Here is a 17,983-nt window from a genome sequence, read left to right on the forward strand (position 1 = left end):
AATCTATTTGGTACTAGAGGAAAAAAAAACAGGCAGATCAATGAAACAATATAACATACAGAATTAGACCCAAGACCCAAATTTATCTGAGAACATAGAATGTGAGCAGAATTTCTAAATAATAGGGGAAAAAATAGATTAACTGCAACAAAAAAAAAGTCACTAGAGAATTAGCTGACTCCGGAAAGAGGGAGATAGGGAAGCTAAAGCCCTATCTTACTCCATCCACCAAAAGAAATCACAGATGAGTAAAAAGTTTAAGCATTAAGCAATAAAATGCAGCTGTCTCCTCCAGCTGCCCAAGATGCTAAAAGGAAAGAAGGCCAAGGGGAAGAAGGTGACCCCGGCCCCTGCCGTCATTAAGATAGAAAAACAAGAAGGTGGCGAACCCTGTTTAAGAAAAGGCCTGAGAACTTCAGCATTGGACAGGACACCCAGCCCCAAAGGGACCCTACCCACTTGGTAAGATGGCCCCACTGCAACCAGATGCAGCAGCAAAGGGCTGTACTCTGTAAGCGGCCAAAAGTGCCTCCTGCAGCTAATGAGTTCACCCAGGCCTTGGCCGGCCAGCTACCCAGCTGCTTCTGCCCCGAGGAGAGACCAGAGACTAAGCAGCAGAAGCTGTTGGCGTGGGTAGAGAGAAAAGCTGCTGGCAAAGGGGATGTCCCCACTAAGAGACCAGCCATCTTTGGAGCAAGGGTCAATGCTGTCACCACCTTAGTGGAGAACAAGGGGGCTCAGCTGGTGGTGGTTGCTCGTGATGTGGATCCCACCCAGCTGCTGTCTTCCTGCCTGCTGTGTGTGACAAGATGAGAGCCTCCTACTGCACCGTCCAGGGGAAGGCCAGACTGGGACATCGGGCTCACAGGAAGACATGCACCACTGTTGCCTTCACACAGATTAACTTGGAAGACAAGGGCGCTCTGGAAAGCTGGTGAAAGCTATCAGAACCAACTACAAGGACAGATGGGATGAGATCTGATGTCACAGGAGAGGCAACATCCTGGGTCCAGAATCTGTGGCTCACATTGCCAAGTTGGAAAAGGCAAAGGCTAAAGAACTGGACACTAGCTGGGATAGATGTACACTGGTGTGTTTTCTGTACATAATAATAAAAACCATCCTTCATCCAGAAAAATAAAGTGCTGATGCTGGGCCTGGTAGCACACACCTATAATCCCAGTGATTCAGGAGGCTGAGGCAGGAGGATTCTGAGTTAGAGGCCGGCCTCAGCAACTTAGTGATACCCTTAACCTTTTAGTGAGAGCTTGTCTCAAAATTGAAAAAAAAAGAAAAGAAAAGGCCTGGGGATGTATCTCAGTGGTAAAGTGCCCCTGAGTTTTAATCTTAGTACCTATAAATAAATAAAATGCTGAAAGAAATGTAGTATAAACTTCAAGTGGGAAAAACCTTTATATTCAAAACTCAAAATACAGAAGATATAATTTTTTAAAAAAGATGCTAACTCATACTAATTAAAACAAATTTTAAAAAGAAATATTAAAAGATATTCAATATGAACTAAAAAAAAAAAAAAGATGCTAACTCATGGGTCTGGGGTTGTGGCTCAGTGGCAGAGCACTTGCCTAGCATGTGTAAGGCACTGGGTTTGATTCTCAGCACCACATGTAAATAAATAAAATAAAGGTCCACTGACAACTAAAAATAATTTTTTTTTTAAATGATACTGGGCTGGGGGTATAGCTCAGTTGGCAGAGTGCTTGCCTTGCATGCTCAAGGCCTTGAGTTCAATCCCCAACACCATTAAAAAAAAAAAAAAAGATGTTAACTTGTAAAAATATTAACTTTTTTCTGGAAAACAAAATTTAACCTTATACAAAGGCAAACGTCAAATTGGGGAAAATATTTACAATACATGAAACAAATAGCTAATGTCTTTAATATATAAAGGGCTTTAATAAAACAATAAGAAAAAGGTCCTATAGTCATTTTGAAGAGAAAAAGGGGGCGGGATGGCCCAAGGGACATAATTCACAGAAAAATAAATTCAAAATAATAATAAACCTATGAAAAGACCTCATGGTCGTGATCCTCATGACCTTTTTACTTACCAGATTGATTCAAATCAAGTAGTCTGATGATCCCAAATATACAAACTCACACAGACCCAGTCATTTTCTACCTGTTGGGTGATCTTATCAAGGCCATCACAATAAATCCAACGTATAGGCTCATGTTGCTCCTCATGTTTCTAATTTGACTTCTCCCCATCTTTTTTCTACATCTCAGGAAAGGAGCACTAGGAAAATGGTCCCATAGTCTACCATATTGTCAAACTGAAATTCCAGGTAAGTGATTCTAGGACACCACCCCTACTTTGTCTGCCTTGGGAACATCTACATCTCTCTTCACAAACCTTCAAACCGTGACCCCAAATCCCTGACTACCCCAGCCAGCTGCAAAAACCAAGCTCAAGTTATGCATGCACGCTTTAGGGCAAACACAGCCCTTAACAAAGGGCCGGAAATTTAGAGTTAGGTCTCAAACAGAGTATTGTTCCTCACATAAGGAAGAGTCAGAGGAAGACGTTTATGGGGTTGGAATGTGGATTCAATTGGAGACTTCCTCCAAGGGTTCCTGCCAACATCTGTGGCCTTGGAGAGAGGGATTCGCACATCCAGCTGATTGCAAATCTTCTGTCTCCCCAGTTATTATCTAGACCCTTTGGAGTCCTCCTGTGCTCTAAAATGCCCTGTAAGAATCATTTACTAGCATCACTTCCCACAATGCCTTGGGAATGCAGACCGACAGTCACCAGGTCTTTTAGAAGGGAAAGGGAAAGGAGAAAAGGGGGTGCTTCCCACATCAGCAGCATTGACACCTCCGAGCTTATCACACAGTGAAAGGAGAGAGGAAGAAATAAATAAAATGCTGAAGGAAATGTAGTATAAACTTCAAGTGGGAAAACCTTTATATTCAAAACTCAAAATACAGAAGATATAATTTTTTAAAAAAAGATGCTAACTCGTGGGCTGGGATTGTGGCTCAGTGGCAGAGCACTTGCCTAACATGGGGAGGCACTGGGTTTGATTCTCAGCCCCACATGTAAATAAATAAAATAAAGGTCCATAATAAAATAAAAAGGGCCGGCATAGCTCAGTGGCAGAGTGCTTTCCTAGCGGGCACAAGGCTCTGGGTTCAAGCCCCAATAGCACCAATGGGGAGAAAAAAAGAATCAATACTTCTTTTTAGAAAAATCACTTTAGAAAATAAAATACATATATTCTACTAATTACAAAGCACATCTGCAAAAACTTTAGATGTGACTATTGCTGGACTTGCCTACTTGACAGTGAGCCTCTTAGACACGTTGGGTTTCTTTTGGGACCACCGACCAGTCAGTTTTCCCTTCTAGCACTAGCTTCCTGCTTTGGCGGAATATTCTGGATTCTCCTCAGCTCCATTAACCACCAGGGTGAGGCCATCCAGCTGGTTGATGGGATCTAGCTCACCCCATGTGGCGACCCATCATGATTGCCTGCCTGTTTCTAAGACAACTCAAGGGCATGACCTCCCCAAAGACCCCTGAGAATGTTCTTACAAAGGAAAGATTCCTTGGTCATTAATGTGACACATTTAACGTGGAACCTGCTTCCCAGGCCCTGTAGGTGTTCTCATGTCCCTTCTTCAGACTCCAGCAAGCTCACATGTTCCCTAGACCCTGATTCAAACTTACCTCCCACTCTGAACTGTCACCATTGTCCCCAATGTCCGCATCGTGTGGGGACAGGTGCTCAGCCCTCTTACTGCTCCTTCTTACAGCTCCATTCAGAAATCCTGTCTGGTGTTTCCCCTCCTGGGCCTGACCCTTCCTTCCTCTGGGCCCACAGCTCCCAGCCTGTGCCTCTCTCCTGCCAAGACTCAAGAAAAGGGATGGAGTCAGTAGCAGCCCAGGGAAGGGAACCTGCGGCTTTGCTCAGCGATCCCTAGGAGCAGGAGGAGGACCCATCTTCAGAGAAACTTGTAAGGGAGAGAGGGAAGCCGGGCAGGATTGGCAATGAGGAGGGGATGCATGGGTCTGCAGGAGGCCAGACTCAGCCTGCTCCCAAGGGAGCTCTGGGGTGCAAAGAGCGTGCGGTTGTCGAGCTAGAAGCAGGGGGGACAGACCTTATGTGCCAGTCAGACACTGATGAGTGACACTCATGGATGGGGGGTGACTCTCCAGCATTTCCCTGCAAGAGACTAGCAAGAGCTAGTCTCAGGATAAAGGGGACAGTGAAGGCCTGCAGGAGCTGGTGCTCACAACACTCTGTAGATAAAGGGAACCTGGGTGGGTACCTCAGCATCCAGCGCACCCTGAGTTTGGTACAGAAGCGCAGCCTGGCTCTGCCAAGCTGGGAAGAAGCAGCTGCCAGGGCCAGCTCTGTGCCAGTCAAGGCCCTGTCACCGGCACTCTAAGGAGCCTCCCCTCCTTCTTGTCACAGATCTCATTCACAGGTGTTTCCAGCCTCCCAGAAAAATAAATGAGGGGCTGTCCAAGGCTCGGAAATTCACAGGCTCAGCTTCCTCTGAGGAGAGCAAATGCCTAATCCTCGAGAAGCCCTAGAAGGTAGGAACAGCATCCAGAGCGCTCTCCAAAGACAAAATCTGTTCTTAGCCCTTGGTTTCTCCAAATGCCGGTGCCCTCACTCCCTGCAGTCAGGGAACCCAGAGGCTAGCTCCCTGTGGTTTCTGTCCCAGCTGTTAGAGTAAGCACCTCTCCTCTTATATGTTGTCTGGAAAGTCCCAGGAAAAAGAAAGGGGGGTGGTGGCAAATGCAGAACAGAAAGGCACAACCCCTGGAAAGTCCAGAATGAGATGGATGAAGAATCCCCTTTGATAGCTGTTTTTGTTTCCCAAACTGTCCTCCTGGTTGTATGGCAGGAGCCAGACCCCACCCCACCTGCACCTCAGCTCCCAGTGGGGCCTGGGGAGGGCATTAGGGCAGAAGTCAATTTACAGGCTCGACTCTAAGAAAAAACACCTGCAAGGAGGGAGAGACAGACTCCAGGAGGAGAGGGCTTCCCGTGGGCGGTTCCCAGGGTGGCAGACCCTCCAGCTACCACCTGATCAGTGAGAGAATATCCTTTGAAGAAAGGAAGGAATGGAAATTCCTAAAAGCAACCTGAATTGGGTATTTAGCACCTCCTTCCTGTTATTAAGAATTCCAAGGAGACATTGCACAGTATCCCAAAGGGGGCGTCTGCACGCACAGAGCTGGTGCAAAAGGCCTTCTTGCCAACCAGGGCACCATGTCACAGAAGCCAGGAAGTCAGCCCTGGGCTCTAGGCCTGATGTACAGGAAATGCTCACTGGGGATCTGTAGCTTCCCCTTTTGGGGCCTGTCCCCACCTCTTCTCTGAGCCCTGCCCCTGCCTCTAAGGACAATCTGGATCTCCTGGGTTGCACAACAGAGTTATCTGACACAGTGCTTCATACTATGGTGTTAAAAATTATTTGGTTTGGTCTCCCAGGATATCTGCTTTGTACCCAAGCAGCGACAGAGGAGATAACATGGGGCCCTCTGTACTGTCCTGATAGCAGGGCAGGAAGAAGTGCCAATGGCAAACAGGAAACCCCGGCCCCATTGCGCTACATGAGGAAGGAGACTTGAGTTGTGGGCTGGGTTCCTGCCAAGATGTGGAGATGACAAGAGATTCTACACAGAGGTTCACCAACTTGAGCCTGCCGGGGGCCTAGGCAAAATTCGGGTTGACACTGAAGGAAACGAGGTGCCCCTTTTCCACCTGCATGCCTCAGTCAACAGAAGGCCCACTTCCTGGCCAGGCTGCATCCTCCCTGGAATCTGCTCATCCCCAGACCCTTCCCCAAACAAACTCTAACACCTCCTTCCCCACCCCCTCTCCAGATCTCCAGGGACCCACTGACAGTCCACCATGTGGCTTTCCCAGCCACCCTGCTCAGGAAGGGATCCAGCACCAAACACTTGCCTGGAGGGACACTGAAGTCAAGTGTCCTGGGAGAATGTATTCCACTTTCAAAGATTTACTTTTGACTTCCTCCCCCAACCCCCAAATTTTAAGCATTACGGAAGTTACTTTGCCCTGCTCAGGAGGAACAGAATGAAGGAAGCCTGGGGGAAAGGACTCAGTCTAAAAGCTCTAGCAGAAGATCAGTTGTAGGGGGTCCTCAATATCGGTTTCCCCACAAATGGGAAACAGAACAACTAGGGAACATTTTGGGCTATGATAAGACAACAAATGCAAATAAGTAGACAACTACCATGCAGAACTTACTCCAGGCTCTCTATTTATCTACTTCAATTCATTTAATCCCCACAACAACCCCATGAAGAGTTCAGGGTGTAGCTTGGTGGTAGAGGACTTATCTAACACACATGAGTCTCTGGGTTCGATCCCCAACACCACCAAACAATAAAAGAAATTTTATTATCCCCATTTTGCAGGTAAAGCAATCAAGGCACGAAGAAGCTACATAACTTACCCAAAGATACAGCTGGCACGGAGCAGAGCTGAGGTCCAAACTCAAGATGGCACCGCGGCAAAGCAGAACCCCTACATACTACAGCTCCCCTTGGAGTGAAGGGAAGGAGATTTCACCAAATCAACTGAGCCAGCTGTAGTCTGGAGGGTCTGCCTCAGTGGGTATCAGAACCTGGAGGCCTTGCTAAAACCCAGATGCCTGCCACCCTCAACCTGCAGTTTCTAAATCAGTAACTCAGTGACTCTGGGTGGAGTCGGGAGATGATGCATTTCTTTCTTTCTTTCTATCTTTTTTTTGCGTTGCTGGCGATCAAATCCAGAGCCTCATGCGTGCCCAGGCAAGTGCTCTACCGCTGAGCCACATCCCCAAGATACTGCGTTTCTAACAAGCTCCTGGCTGTGCTAATGCTCCTAGGAAAGGCTTGTGCTCTATCTCAGTCCATCCAGGAACCCCACAGGGAGGGCTTTATTTTCACTGCTTTGAGGAAACAGAAGGTCCCAGAGGTTAGGCAATTTGTTCCAGGTGACACAACTGGCCTGAAGCCTGTGCTCCTTCTCTGGTATCTGCTGAGAGCTGGATCTGAGGGACTCCCACCCAGGCACGGGGGAGGCAGCAGCAGGCTGGGAGTCCTGGGGAATAGAGGGAGGGAGGGACTGACCCTGCAGACAGGCTAGAGGAAAGGCAGACCCTGACCCTCCCTGCAGGCCTAGAGTATGCAGATCCCTGTCCAGGAGCCTGGGCACTGGCATTCACAGAGCCACGACCCTAGTCACATAGCACCCTGTCTAGAGATGAACTACTTCCCCATCACAGGCCCCACAAATCTTTTCCACCCCACCCTCACCCCTAGAAAAAGCTTCAGCTATTGGCCAATACCAAACATAGGCCCTTCCTGACACGCATCTCAGCCTGGGCCACCAGGGAGATGAGGAACTGAAACGCAGCAAGCAGCAAGGCTGGGACTCCCCAAGCAGGTAGCTCTGCAAAGTCCCTTCTCCTTCCACACCAACTGGGGCCCCTCCTGGGCTTTCTGGCTCAGACCCTCCCTCGCACACAGGCCTGAGCTCCCCAACCCACAGGGCCCGTGGAAGACCTGAGGGAGCAGGGCTGGAACCCCTGCTCCCAAGGCCTGCCTCCTGCCCCACACCAACAGGCAGGCGCTGGCCAGGTGAATGACCAGAAAGCAGCCCCAGGGACACCCAGACGATGGCCTCCCAGGCAGGAAGAGCAGCCTCCTGTTTATAGGGAAGTCCCGCCAGTTTCCACAGCTTTTAACCTTTTGGATGGATGTTTAGAAGAAAACTCAAGGGCCCTTCACCTCTCATCAGAAAACCAGGAACCAAAAAAAGGCCTAAAGGAAGTAAAACTTTTAGACAGAAAAAGTGGTACATGTGAGTGGACGTGAATTACAGGTTTGGGTGTGTAAGCACAGTGTGCGTGGCATGTTTGGGGGTGTGTGGTGTGGGGTGTGGTGTTGGTGGGGTATGTGTACATGTGTATGTGTGTGGGGACAGGGGGTGGGTGTGTGTGTGGTATGAATGTGTGCGGGTGTGGCATGTGTCCATGCTTATGGGATGTTCATGAGTGAGGGTATGTATATGTGACATGTGAGAAATGTCAGGAAAAGCAAAGTCCCCTCACACTGTAGTCAACACAGAAGTCTCCTGACACCAAGTGCCCAAGTGCATGGGGATTTCTCCCACTAGCAATCAATTCTGCTGTAGACACCAGCTCAGCGTCCTCTAACCCACATCAGGAAAGACTACCTTCCTGGAGAGAGTGTCAGATCCCATGGCTTGAGGCCTCAGTCCCCTAGACCACCTCCCACATTTCAGATGCCAGTCACTAGTCCCAGGCAGCTTTACCTGTGTTTTGAATCCACCAACTACAAATTAGGGTTCCAACAACCCCCTTCTCAGTTTTGATTAATTAGCTAATGCGGTTCACAGGACTCAAGCGAACATGTCCTTATGTTCACATGTTTATTGTAAAAGCTGTTGCAGAGGATAGGAATGAAGGATGCACAGAGCGAGGTCTGGGTGAAGAGGTGCGGAGCTTCTGTGACCTCTCCAGGTGTGCCACCCTGTAGGAACCTCCACATGCTTACTTCTCTGGGAGCTCTCTGAACCCAAGCCTTTTGGGTATTTATGCATGAACAACTGGGTCGAAATGTGATTAGACAAAAAAAGGTATTATCTAATGCCAAGAGACAGGGAGGGGAAACCCAGCAAGGCCTGCATTCTTCTTGGCCTCTCCGTGTGGCATTCCCCACTCCAGGTTATGAGGCAAGATCCCTCTGGGACAAGGAGGGTCTTATGACTTACTATAGGACAAAGTAGGTCAGAGAACTTAGACTCTGACTCAGAGAAACCAGAGACTTAAACCCTACCATCTTTATCTGCAAATAAGAAACATTCTGACCTGCAATTCTCAAAACCAAGGGACATTTGATAGGACAGTTTTAATGTCTAACCCGGATAAAGGCAAATGAAGCTTCCTTCTAGCCCAATAATTAGGGACATAAATGGAGTCACATCCTACAGGGAGGCCATCCTGTAGGCAGGACATGAGTCTGTGTCCTTGAGCTCCCACACACCTGCCTGTCCGTGGGCTGGTCTCTCAGCTCTGCAGACCTGCTGGCTGATCCGGGCAGGTAAGGAAGGGCTGGCTCCAGTTCCCTGTTTCCTCTGAGCACAGGTTTCTGTGATGGCCACACGTCCTGTTTACTGGGTCGTCTCCAAGTCACAGGCCAATCTGAGACTCACCTCTGACCTCACATCCCTTTCCTGAAGGGAACCCCAGCACTTCTTCCTTTTATGGCGCCACAGGCTGAGACTCTGAGCTTCGTGTACAGAGATCTTGGGGTTTCCTTTACTTGCTACCTGGAGTCAGGGCCAGAAAACCTGACGGGGTTGCCCCTTACCCCCACCCCCGGAGACAGGCAGGTCCCTTGGATGTGAGAAGCAGTAAGGAGGGAAGAGAGGGATGGCTCTGATATACTCTGGGCCCTCCCAAGGGGCAGCCATTGTGGGGGCATCTTATCTACCCTCCTCTAACCTTACTAACACACCAACAGCGTGTGGGGGGCTCACACATCAGATCTGGAAGCCATCCTAGTGCCAGGAGAGATGGGTCATCCGGGGGTTTCCAGAACATTTCCAGGAGGTTGAGGGGAAGTCTTTCACAACATCATATTCAGGCCCTCCTCTGCCTGCCCTCCGGTGAAAAGCTAACAAAGCCTACAGGAAAATCAGCCTCCTAAAAAACAGAGCTTCTCCAACACGGCCCTCAAAGGCTGTTTTTCTAGAATCTTCTTTATACTTCCCTGTCTGGAATTCCAAAGACAGTTGTCCACTGGACGGACGAAAAAGCACAGCCAGGTAAAGAAACATCCTGAGAGCCCTGTAGACCCACACACTCCTCCCGACATGCTGGAGGCCTAGCAGGCCCACAGGGAGCTCACTTAAGGAACTTAAAGCCCTTGTCACAGAACAAGGCATACTGGAGAAAAGCCACTTGACCCATGTCGTGACCCCTGAATAGAGCCATGAGACCTGGCTTCCCAGTCCTGGGTCCCACAGCTGCTTGTCAACTCAGATGTAACCCGAAATGCAGACAGAGCTCACCAGCTACTACCCCACTGCCCTAAAGTCCACACACAGCGAACAATCCCCGCCCCAGATGTCCATGTGATCAAAAAGATCCGGCATGGAGATTTAGGAAAAGGGCACAATTATCTGAAACTACTGCTCATATCTCCAGAGTACTTGGGGCCTCCTGGATCCCAGCAGCTAACGTCCTCCCTGAACCCCAGCCTACACCATGGACAAAGCTTTCAACAGCCATTCTCGTGGCTGCCATGATGGGTATGTGGCACATCCAGGTCACTCACAGGGTTTAGAACACACAGAAGATGCTTGGAATAGAAAACTTGAGACTCCCTCAATCTTTAAGAAAGGTCTCAACCAGTTCACTTCTACCTGGTTGGATCTCACTGCAGGAGCGCTGCGGCATCAAAGGAAGGAAGGACCAGCCGGGCCCTGTGGCCCTGGCTGAAATCGAACCATCTGAGGCCAAATATGACAACTCACACTCTCTCCCTCATGCCACCTACTTCAGAGTTTTTATCCATTTCTATTACACAAGTAAAATAAATTCATTTTATTTTATTTTATTTTAAAAATATAAACAAACAGGAGCTGGGGTTGTGGCTCAGTAGTAGAGTGCTTGCTTAGCATGTGTGAGGCACTGGGTTCAATTTTGAGCACCACATATAAATAAAAGAATAAATTTTTTTAAAAAAAATAGACAAACAGAAAGATTAATATCCATGAAAGAAAAAATATTGTGTGATTCTACGTATATGGAGTGCCTAGGATAGGCTAATTCATAAAGATAATAAGTAGAACAGAGGTTACCAGAAATTGGGGAGAAGATGGAGTAAAGGTACAGAGAGCTTCTGCTTGAGATAATGGGAAAGTTCTAGAAATGGATAGTGGGGATGGTCACGCAAGATTGTGAATATACCTTAATGCCATTGAATTGTATACTTAAAAGAAAAAAAGGATAAATTTTATGATATATATATATATATATATATATATATATATATGCATATGCATATTTCCACAATAATGATAACATGTGAAAAAAAAGATGGAAATAAAAATCTCCCCAAATTCGCCAGGCGTGGTGGCGCGTGACTATAATCCCAGCGGCCTGGGAGGTTGAGGCAGGAGGATCGCAAAGCCAGCCTCAGCAATTTAGCAAGGAACTTAGCAACTCAGCGAGACCCTGTCTCTAAATTAAATAAATAAATAGATAGATAGATAGATAAATAGATAAATAAATAAATAAATAAATAAAGGGCTGGAGATGTGGCTCAGTGGTTAAGCACCCCTGAGTTCAATCCCCAGTAAAAAAAAAAAAAAAAACTCCCCAGAGTCCAACACCAAAAGATAATCACTGCTAACACTCTTCTATGGATTCTTCTAGACACACATGTAAACAGATTATTTATTGTACCAAAATAAAACAAGACTAGGCGTGGTGGCACACGTCTGTAATCCCAGCACTAGGAAGCCTGAGGCAGGATGATTGGAATTTTTTTTTTTCTGGCACTGGGGATTGAACCCAGGATTGCTTTACCACTGAGCCATATCCCCAGTCTTTTTTATTTTTGATTTTGAAATAGTTTCCCTAAGTAGCTTACAGTCTCAGTAAATTGCTAAAACTGACCTTGAATTTATGATCCTCCTGTCTCCACCTCCTGAGTAGTTGAGATTACAGGCATGCACCAAACCCAGGATGATCCTTTGAGTTCAGGGGTTCAAGATCAGCCTGAGCAACATAATGAGACCCTCATCTTAAAACACTACAAAACACCAAAAATAGTGAAATGTTTGGTGACCTGCTTCTTGGAAATATGTCTTATTTTCCCATATTTATACATATATAATTATATGCTTTATTTTTGAAACTACACTGGTTTCCCAACATATTGATATACCATAAACTCCACTTTTTATTGCTATTATCATCGTTGTTGTTATTATCATTATTATAAATATGCTACAAGGGCTTGGAGTTGTGGCTCAGTGGCAGAGTGCTTGCCTCACCTGTGTGAGACACTGGATTTAATCCTCAGCACCACGTAAAAGTAAATAAATTAAAAAAAAAATTATTGTGTCCACCTACAACTAAAAAAAAAAACAATTAAAATAATAAATAAATGTTGCAAGGGACATCCCCACACACTTGTCCAATTATACACTTCGGATAAGAATTCCTGCTGGTGGAATTGCTGAGTCAGGGATTCCCTTGAGAGGGTTTTCAACAGAGCATTAAGAGAAAAACCGTATCAGAGATGTTGAATTCTGTCTTATAAAAGTTTCTCTCTCCCCATGAACTTTTCTTGGATTTCATGAAATTATACAATGCTTCAGAAAGTTAGGGGCTGTCCTTTCCAAAGGAAACCAGCTCCTTCCTAACCCCCCTCCTCAGCCTTCTCTGGAGACATATACTTACTTCCCATGCCATAAAATAAAACTGGTATACAAAGAAGGCAGAATTACACAGAATTACATAGTTAATAACTACTGAATTACTTGTTCAACAGGAAAAAATCTAAGTTTGCCTGGTGCTGGGTCCCCAATCAATGGTGGACACCAAAAACATAAACAAATGAAATTTTTTTGAGTTGGGCTCAGTGGCCCACACTTGTAATCCCAGCAACTTGGGAGGCTGAGGTAGGAGGATTGCAAGGTGAAGACCAGCCTCAGCAACTTAGATTCTATCTCAAAATAAAAAAGAAAATGGGCTAGGGACATAGCACAGTGGTAGAATGTCTCTGGATTCTATCCCCTGCATAGGAAGAAAAAAAAAAGAAAGAAAGAAAAGAATTTTTGTTGTGGAAATATTGTTCTTATGGACAGAAGGACAATCCAATGAGCTTTCTAAAGAGATAAAGGGCTAGAAAGGATGTGTGAATCATCTGTCGTTTTCCTTGGAGATGGAAAACTAAGGCCCAGAAAGACTCAGGATCAATATCTCAATAATCACTAAATGAACCCCAGAACTGGCTCATACAGTGGTTCAACTAATTCAGAGCAGGGCTTAATTATAGTCCAAATATCAGATATTTAGTACAACTCTTTCATTTTGTTTTTTTCCTGAAGTACTAGCATGAAACCCAGGGACCTCATGCGTGCCAGACAGGAGTTTTACCACTGAGCTACATCCCCAGCCCTTTTTATTTTATTTTGAGAGACTGTCTCCCTAAATTGCCCAAGCTGACCCTGAACTTGTGATCCTCCTGCCTCAGCCTCCTGAATGGCTCTTCCAGATATGTACCACCACACCCAGACAACTAGTACAATTCTTTTTTTTTCCCCCCTGTGGTACCAGGGATTGAACTCAGAAGCACTTAATTACTGAGCCAAATCTCCAGCCCCCCAATTTTTAAAAAACTTAAAAAAAAATTAGTTGTAGATGGACACAACATCTTTATTTTATTTATTTATGTGGTGCTGAGGATTGAACCCAATGCCTCACACATGCAAGGCAGGCACTCTACCACTGAGCCACAACCCCAGTCTCCCAGCCTTTTTTTTTTTTTTTTTTTGTATTTTATTTGGAGACAAGGTCTCACTGAGTTGCTTAGGGCCTCGCTAAGTTGCTGAGGCTGGCTTTGATCTCCCAATCCTCCTGCCTCAGCCTCCTGAGCCATGGGATTACCGGTGTGCACCACCATGCCCTGCTAAATCTCCTATTTTCTGTGTTTAAAATTGGAAATTAGATCACTGGGATGGTCATGCCATGTTGGTAGCTTATTTCTTTCTTTTTTTCTTTCTTTTTTTTTTTTTTACTAGGGATTGAAACTAGAGGCATTTAATCACTGAGCTACATCCCCAGACCTCTTTTCTTTTTTATTTTGGGACCAGATCTCACTAGGTTGGTTAGGGTCTTGATAAATTGCTGAGGCTAGCTTCCAATTTGCAATCCTCCTGCCTCAGCCTCAAATCATTGGGATTACAGGAATGCACCACCACACCCAGTTCATGGTGGGAATATTTACACCGTAGAAATTGGCAAACAGAATAAAGCAGGCTTCCTCTACCTGACCCTTTTGAGAGCCAGGTGTTAAACATTTACTGTTACAATCTAGCTATGAAAACACTGAGCAGGTGACCTCAGTTTGCTATCTTCAAAGCATTATAACTTTCCATGTTGCACCATGCTATACGCTCTCAAATCCATCATAGCCCATTTCTTATTAATCAATGAACCAGCAAATATTTTCCTGAATGCTTGCTCTGTGCCCAGTCCCTGCCTAACCACATATGATAGTTCATTTGATTTTTATAATATCACTGTGATACAGTTACTATAATTTCCATCTTACAATGGAGGGAACTGAGACTTATATAAATGAGTTTTTAACTACAGACTATTGCCCATCTTAAGTTGGTTTCCCCAGAAGTAGAAACTGATACAAAGATTCAAGTGCAAGTGCAAAGTGGGTAGAGAAGTGAGCCAGGAAGGGGAAGATAGCCAATGAAGGGAACAAGTTACCACTAAGAGCAATTCAGTCCTTCTAGGAAACTTTAGAGATAGCATAGACCATGTCCCAAAGTAATCCCAGGAGGTGAGGGAGCTGGAGTGTTTATACACCTTCTCCCCTCAGCCATTGGTTGAGGCCTAGGGAACATAAGCAGGACACTGACAGTATCTATTATATTACCCCAGATCTTGCAGCTAGAAAATGTTAGAATGCAAGTCAAGTTCCAAATTCAATTTTCATTCGCACTTATAGAAATGAGCAGTTACCAAACATAACTGAGTGCCGGCTCCATGTAAAACACCACGTTGATGAAATTAACCTACTTAACCAAATTATTTTGGGTTGGTATATCCAAAGAAAACACAAGTAATCTTTTTATCAATTTTCATCAACAGAAGAGGGGGGAAAAATGTGCTTGTAAGTCATTGCCTTCTCACTGGAATTAGCCAAATGCCCTTCCAGGTCTCCTTCTTCTGTGAGAGATTTCCCTCTGATTCAGCCACAGATGCCTTGGGCAGAAGTTCCAGAGCCTCAAACTATCATCCCAAATGACTGATTACAGGCCTCAGAGTCTGCCATCCCAGGGATGATGGAAAATGACCCACTGGCGGCTCAGCCAGTTGAGTCTAAGGATGTCCTTGTTTATTACACCTCCTGCCCCATCCACTAACCCCCACTGTCCCAAGGCCACATCCTCCATGGGAACCCACAAGCAGGCAAAATAAATGAAACCAACAATCACAGGTCTGTGGGAGTTTACCCCAACTTAAGGACTTTAAAAAAAAATTCTTCTGGAAGGAAGGGAGGTGTTTAAACAGATAGTGTCTCACTGGCATAAATAAATGGACAATATTGTAAAAAGTGATAGGAGGGATGGGAAGTGGTAGGAGGAACTGCTTCTCTAGCTTTATAAACTCAGCTGAAGCAGCTCTTTGCATCCATGACTTGAAGACAGAGACTGGACATCTTGTTCCATTTCAAGCACACTGCTGAGATCTGCCCAGTTTTTCACTGCGGGGAGAAAGGAGGTTGGATCAAGCCCTGGAATTGTTCTTTGTATCCTCAGTCTACCTCCCAGCCTCTCTTTAGGGACTCTCTCCAGGTAACCTGTCCCTGCCTCCACACCCCCAACCTCCAGGCAGTGAAGACATTTCCTGCCAAGTATCCCAACAAAGCCTGAGAGCCATAATCTGGCCCAGGTTCTTTTGTACTTTGATGACAGGTCCCTTTCTGGCAAGCCTCACAGTCCAGCTCTTTGAGTCAGCAGAGGTGCCAAGACGCTCAGCTTTGGGCACCTCTCCAGCCAACTTTCTCAGCCATTCCTAAGCGGCTCACACACAGAATTGCAGACAAGAAGCCTGTCTCTGTGACACCAGGAAATAGATCAAGAAATAAAAGCTAAACCAGTAGGACATGTACCAGATGGCCCAGGGCATCTGAGAATGAGGAAAAGAGGTAAGAGATTGAAAATAATCATCTACCATACCCGACGCTGGCTGCAGTGTCATACAAACTGGGAAAAAGACCTGAACCTCCTAAGAGAAGTCACCCAGAGATGCAGAGAGATGGACTGTAGAGCCCCAGGAGCAGAGGAAGCCTCAGGAAGGTAGGAATGATGCTGGCTGGACAGACACCCTCACAGGGACAACACATGCTCTAGCTCACCTGGCCAGCTGCACAGAGTGCGCCCCTACCTTCCCTGGGAAGGAAGCTTCAGTGGGGGGACTTCAGATCCTCTGACCTACTCTCAGCCTGGATCCTTGAAATTGCCCCTCATCATTCTAATGGGATTTCAACAGCTTAGAGAGTACTGAAGTGCTTGGGATAGGTCTAGGCTATACCCCAAGTTTTATCCTGTATCTCCCCAATACATCACTTTGTTGTCCCATTTGTTAAAAAAGGAGTGGTCCTGCCTTCCAGGCTCCCCAGCACAGGAGATCCCAAACCATACCAGTCCACACCCCCAGGTACCCAGGCAGGCTACATGCTCTGCCTCCATCTTCTCCCAGGGCAAAAACTACCCCTCTGTCCAAAACCCCACCTCTGCAAGTTCAGACACCATTGCATGCCCTCTTCCATGCCCTCCCTCTTCAGAGGGAGATTCCAGATGTCAGCCTGCCCTGTCCAAAGGAGAAAATAGAGCCCACATTCATGGCCCTAAGGCCAGGGAGGCTCTCTGATCCCAAACAGGCACCACTTAAGAGGACAAGACCTCAGTTCCCAGGATACAAGTTAAAAACAAAACAAAAACAAACAACAACAGCAAAACTGTTCTCAAACCCAATATATGTTTGCCTTGAGAGGTTTCTTTAACCCTCAGACAACCTGCAGATAGAGTACCCAGTAAGTAAATGTGGGTTGAAAAGTAAGATGGATCAATCTCAGATCCCCATCCACAGGTTCCTGATAGAAGAACTTGGACTCCCATTTGTTTAAATAGAATTGTGGTTACCAATTCTTTCCTCCAATTGTGTCAGAATTAACTGGCAGGAATAAAACAAATCGCTATTTGTGGCTCCATTCCTTCACACATTCATTCATCACATGGAAGGTACTTACTACAACCCTGGCCGGCTGCAGACTAGGACTCTGCTCTCCGGAGGAATGCGTTCTAGGCCCCTGGGTTCCAGACACCTGAGAATAAAGTGTATGCAGCCCTAAGAAGCCTGGCTCTCAGCTTCTTAGTTATGGAGGTGCAGAGGTGCTAATGGACAGTGCAGTGGCCACACATCATCCAGAAAAACAGAACTTTTGGTCTCCCTTTCAGGCCACCTCCACTCTCCGCTGTCCCCAGGGCTCTCTGGCTTAGGGCTGAGTGCACTATGAAATGCAGAAGTTGCCTAGGCCGCCCAAAGCACCTGCTCAGAAAGGACTCAAAGCTGGGTCCCCAGTGACCTCAGGCACTAGCTACCCAGGCGGCCGGGAGACCGCAAAGAGGAAGTACACCGAGGACCACAGGCCTCTGAGCTCCCAGCAGCAGTTCGGAAGGCACAGAGAGCCATGTGCACGCCGAGTCCCTGCGCTGGCAACCGGGATTAGCCTTTGGGGAACTTGTCCAGCTTCCAGGAAGGAAAGGGAGGATTGGGGTCGGACACTCCCCAGGGCTGCTGGGCCTGCCCAGCTCTGCACCTGTTACCCGGCTCAACTTCACCAGGGAGTCCCAGAGACCCTGAGTCTGGATTGGGGGCACTTTCCTGCCACCACCCTTGGCGCGGAGAGAAGGATGGACCCCCACCCCCCAAGGGTTAAAGAGGAGGAACTTAAAGCCACAACTTTTGGGGGGCGGAAGGCGGGTGGGCTGGGGCTGGGCGCCTACCAGGCCCTCGGGGCAGTTCTCATGCCTGGGCTCCCCCCGTGGCTGGGGGAGAAGGAAGGAGACCAGGGCAGGAGAAGACTGAGGGGCTGACCCGGACGGGACAGGGGCCACGGAGGAAAAACTTTGAGCGAGGTGGGGCG

At 46.9% G+C, this 17,983-nt stretch overlaps 1 protein-coding gene and 1 pseudogene across 7 annotated transcripts in view; one reads left to right on the top strand and one right to left on the bottom strand.

Annotated features, from left to right (window-relative positions):
- Rassf2 (Ras association domain family member 2) overlaps positions 1-17,983 on the bottom strand; it is a 45,557-nt gene that overhangs the window by 26,755 nt on the left and 819 nt on the right. For 2 of the 7 annotated variants that reach the window (XM_048811277.1, XM_048811276.1), the window contains exon 2: positions 17,087-17,161. The exons of 1 other annotated variant lie outside the window; for it this stretch is intronic. The gene's annotated coding sequence lies outside the window, so the exon portion shown is untranslated. Of the gene's footprint in view, positions 1-3,697; positions 3,847-6,465; positions 7,246-9,061; positions 9,303-17,086; positions 17,162-17,983 lie in introns of those variants that run through there. 4 more of the 7 variants (XM_015482640.2, XM_048811280.1, XM_048811278.1 and 1 more) reach the window with 4 other exon arrangements.
- LOC107144922 overlaps positions 299-17,983 on the top strand; it is a 23,507-nt pseudogene continuing 5,822 nt past the window's right edge.

This window comes from Marmota marmota, unplaced genomic scaffold (assembly GCF_001458135.2).
Source record: "Marmota marmota marmota unplaced genomic scaffold, marMar, whole genome shotgun sequence".
Classification (NCBI taxonomy): Eukaryota; Metazoa; Chordata; class Mammalia; order Rodentia; family Sciuridae; genus Marmota; species Marmota marmota.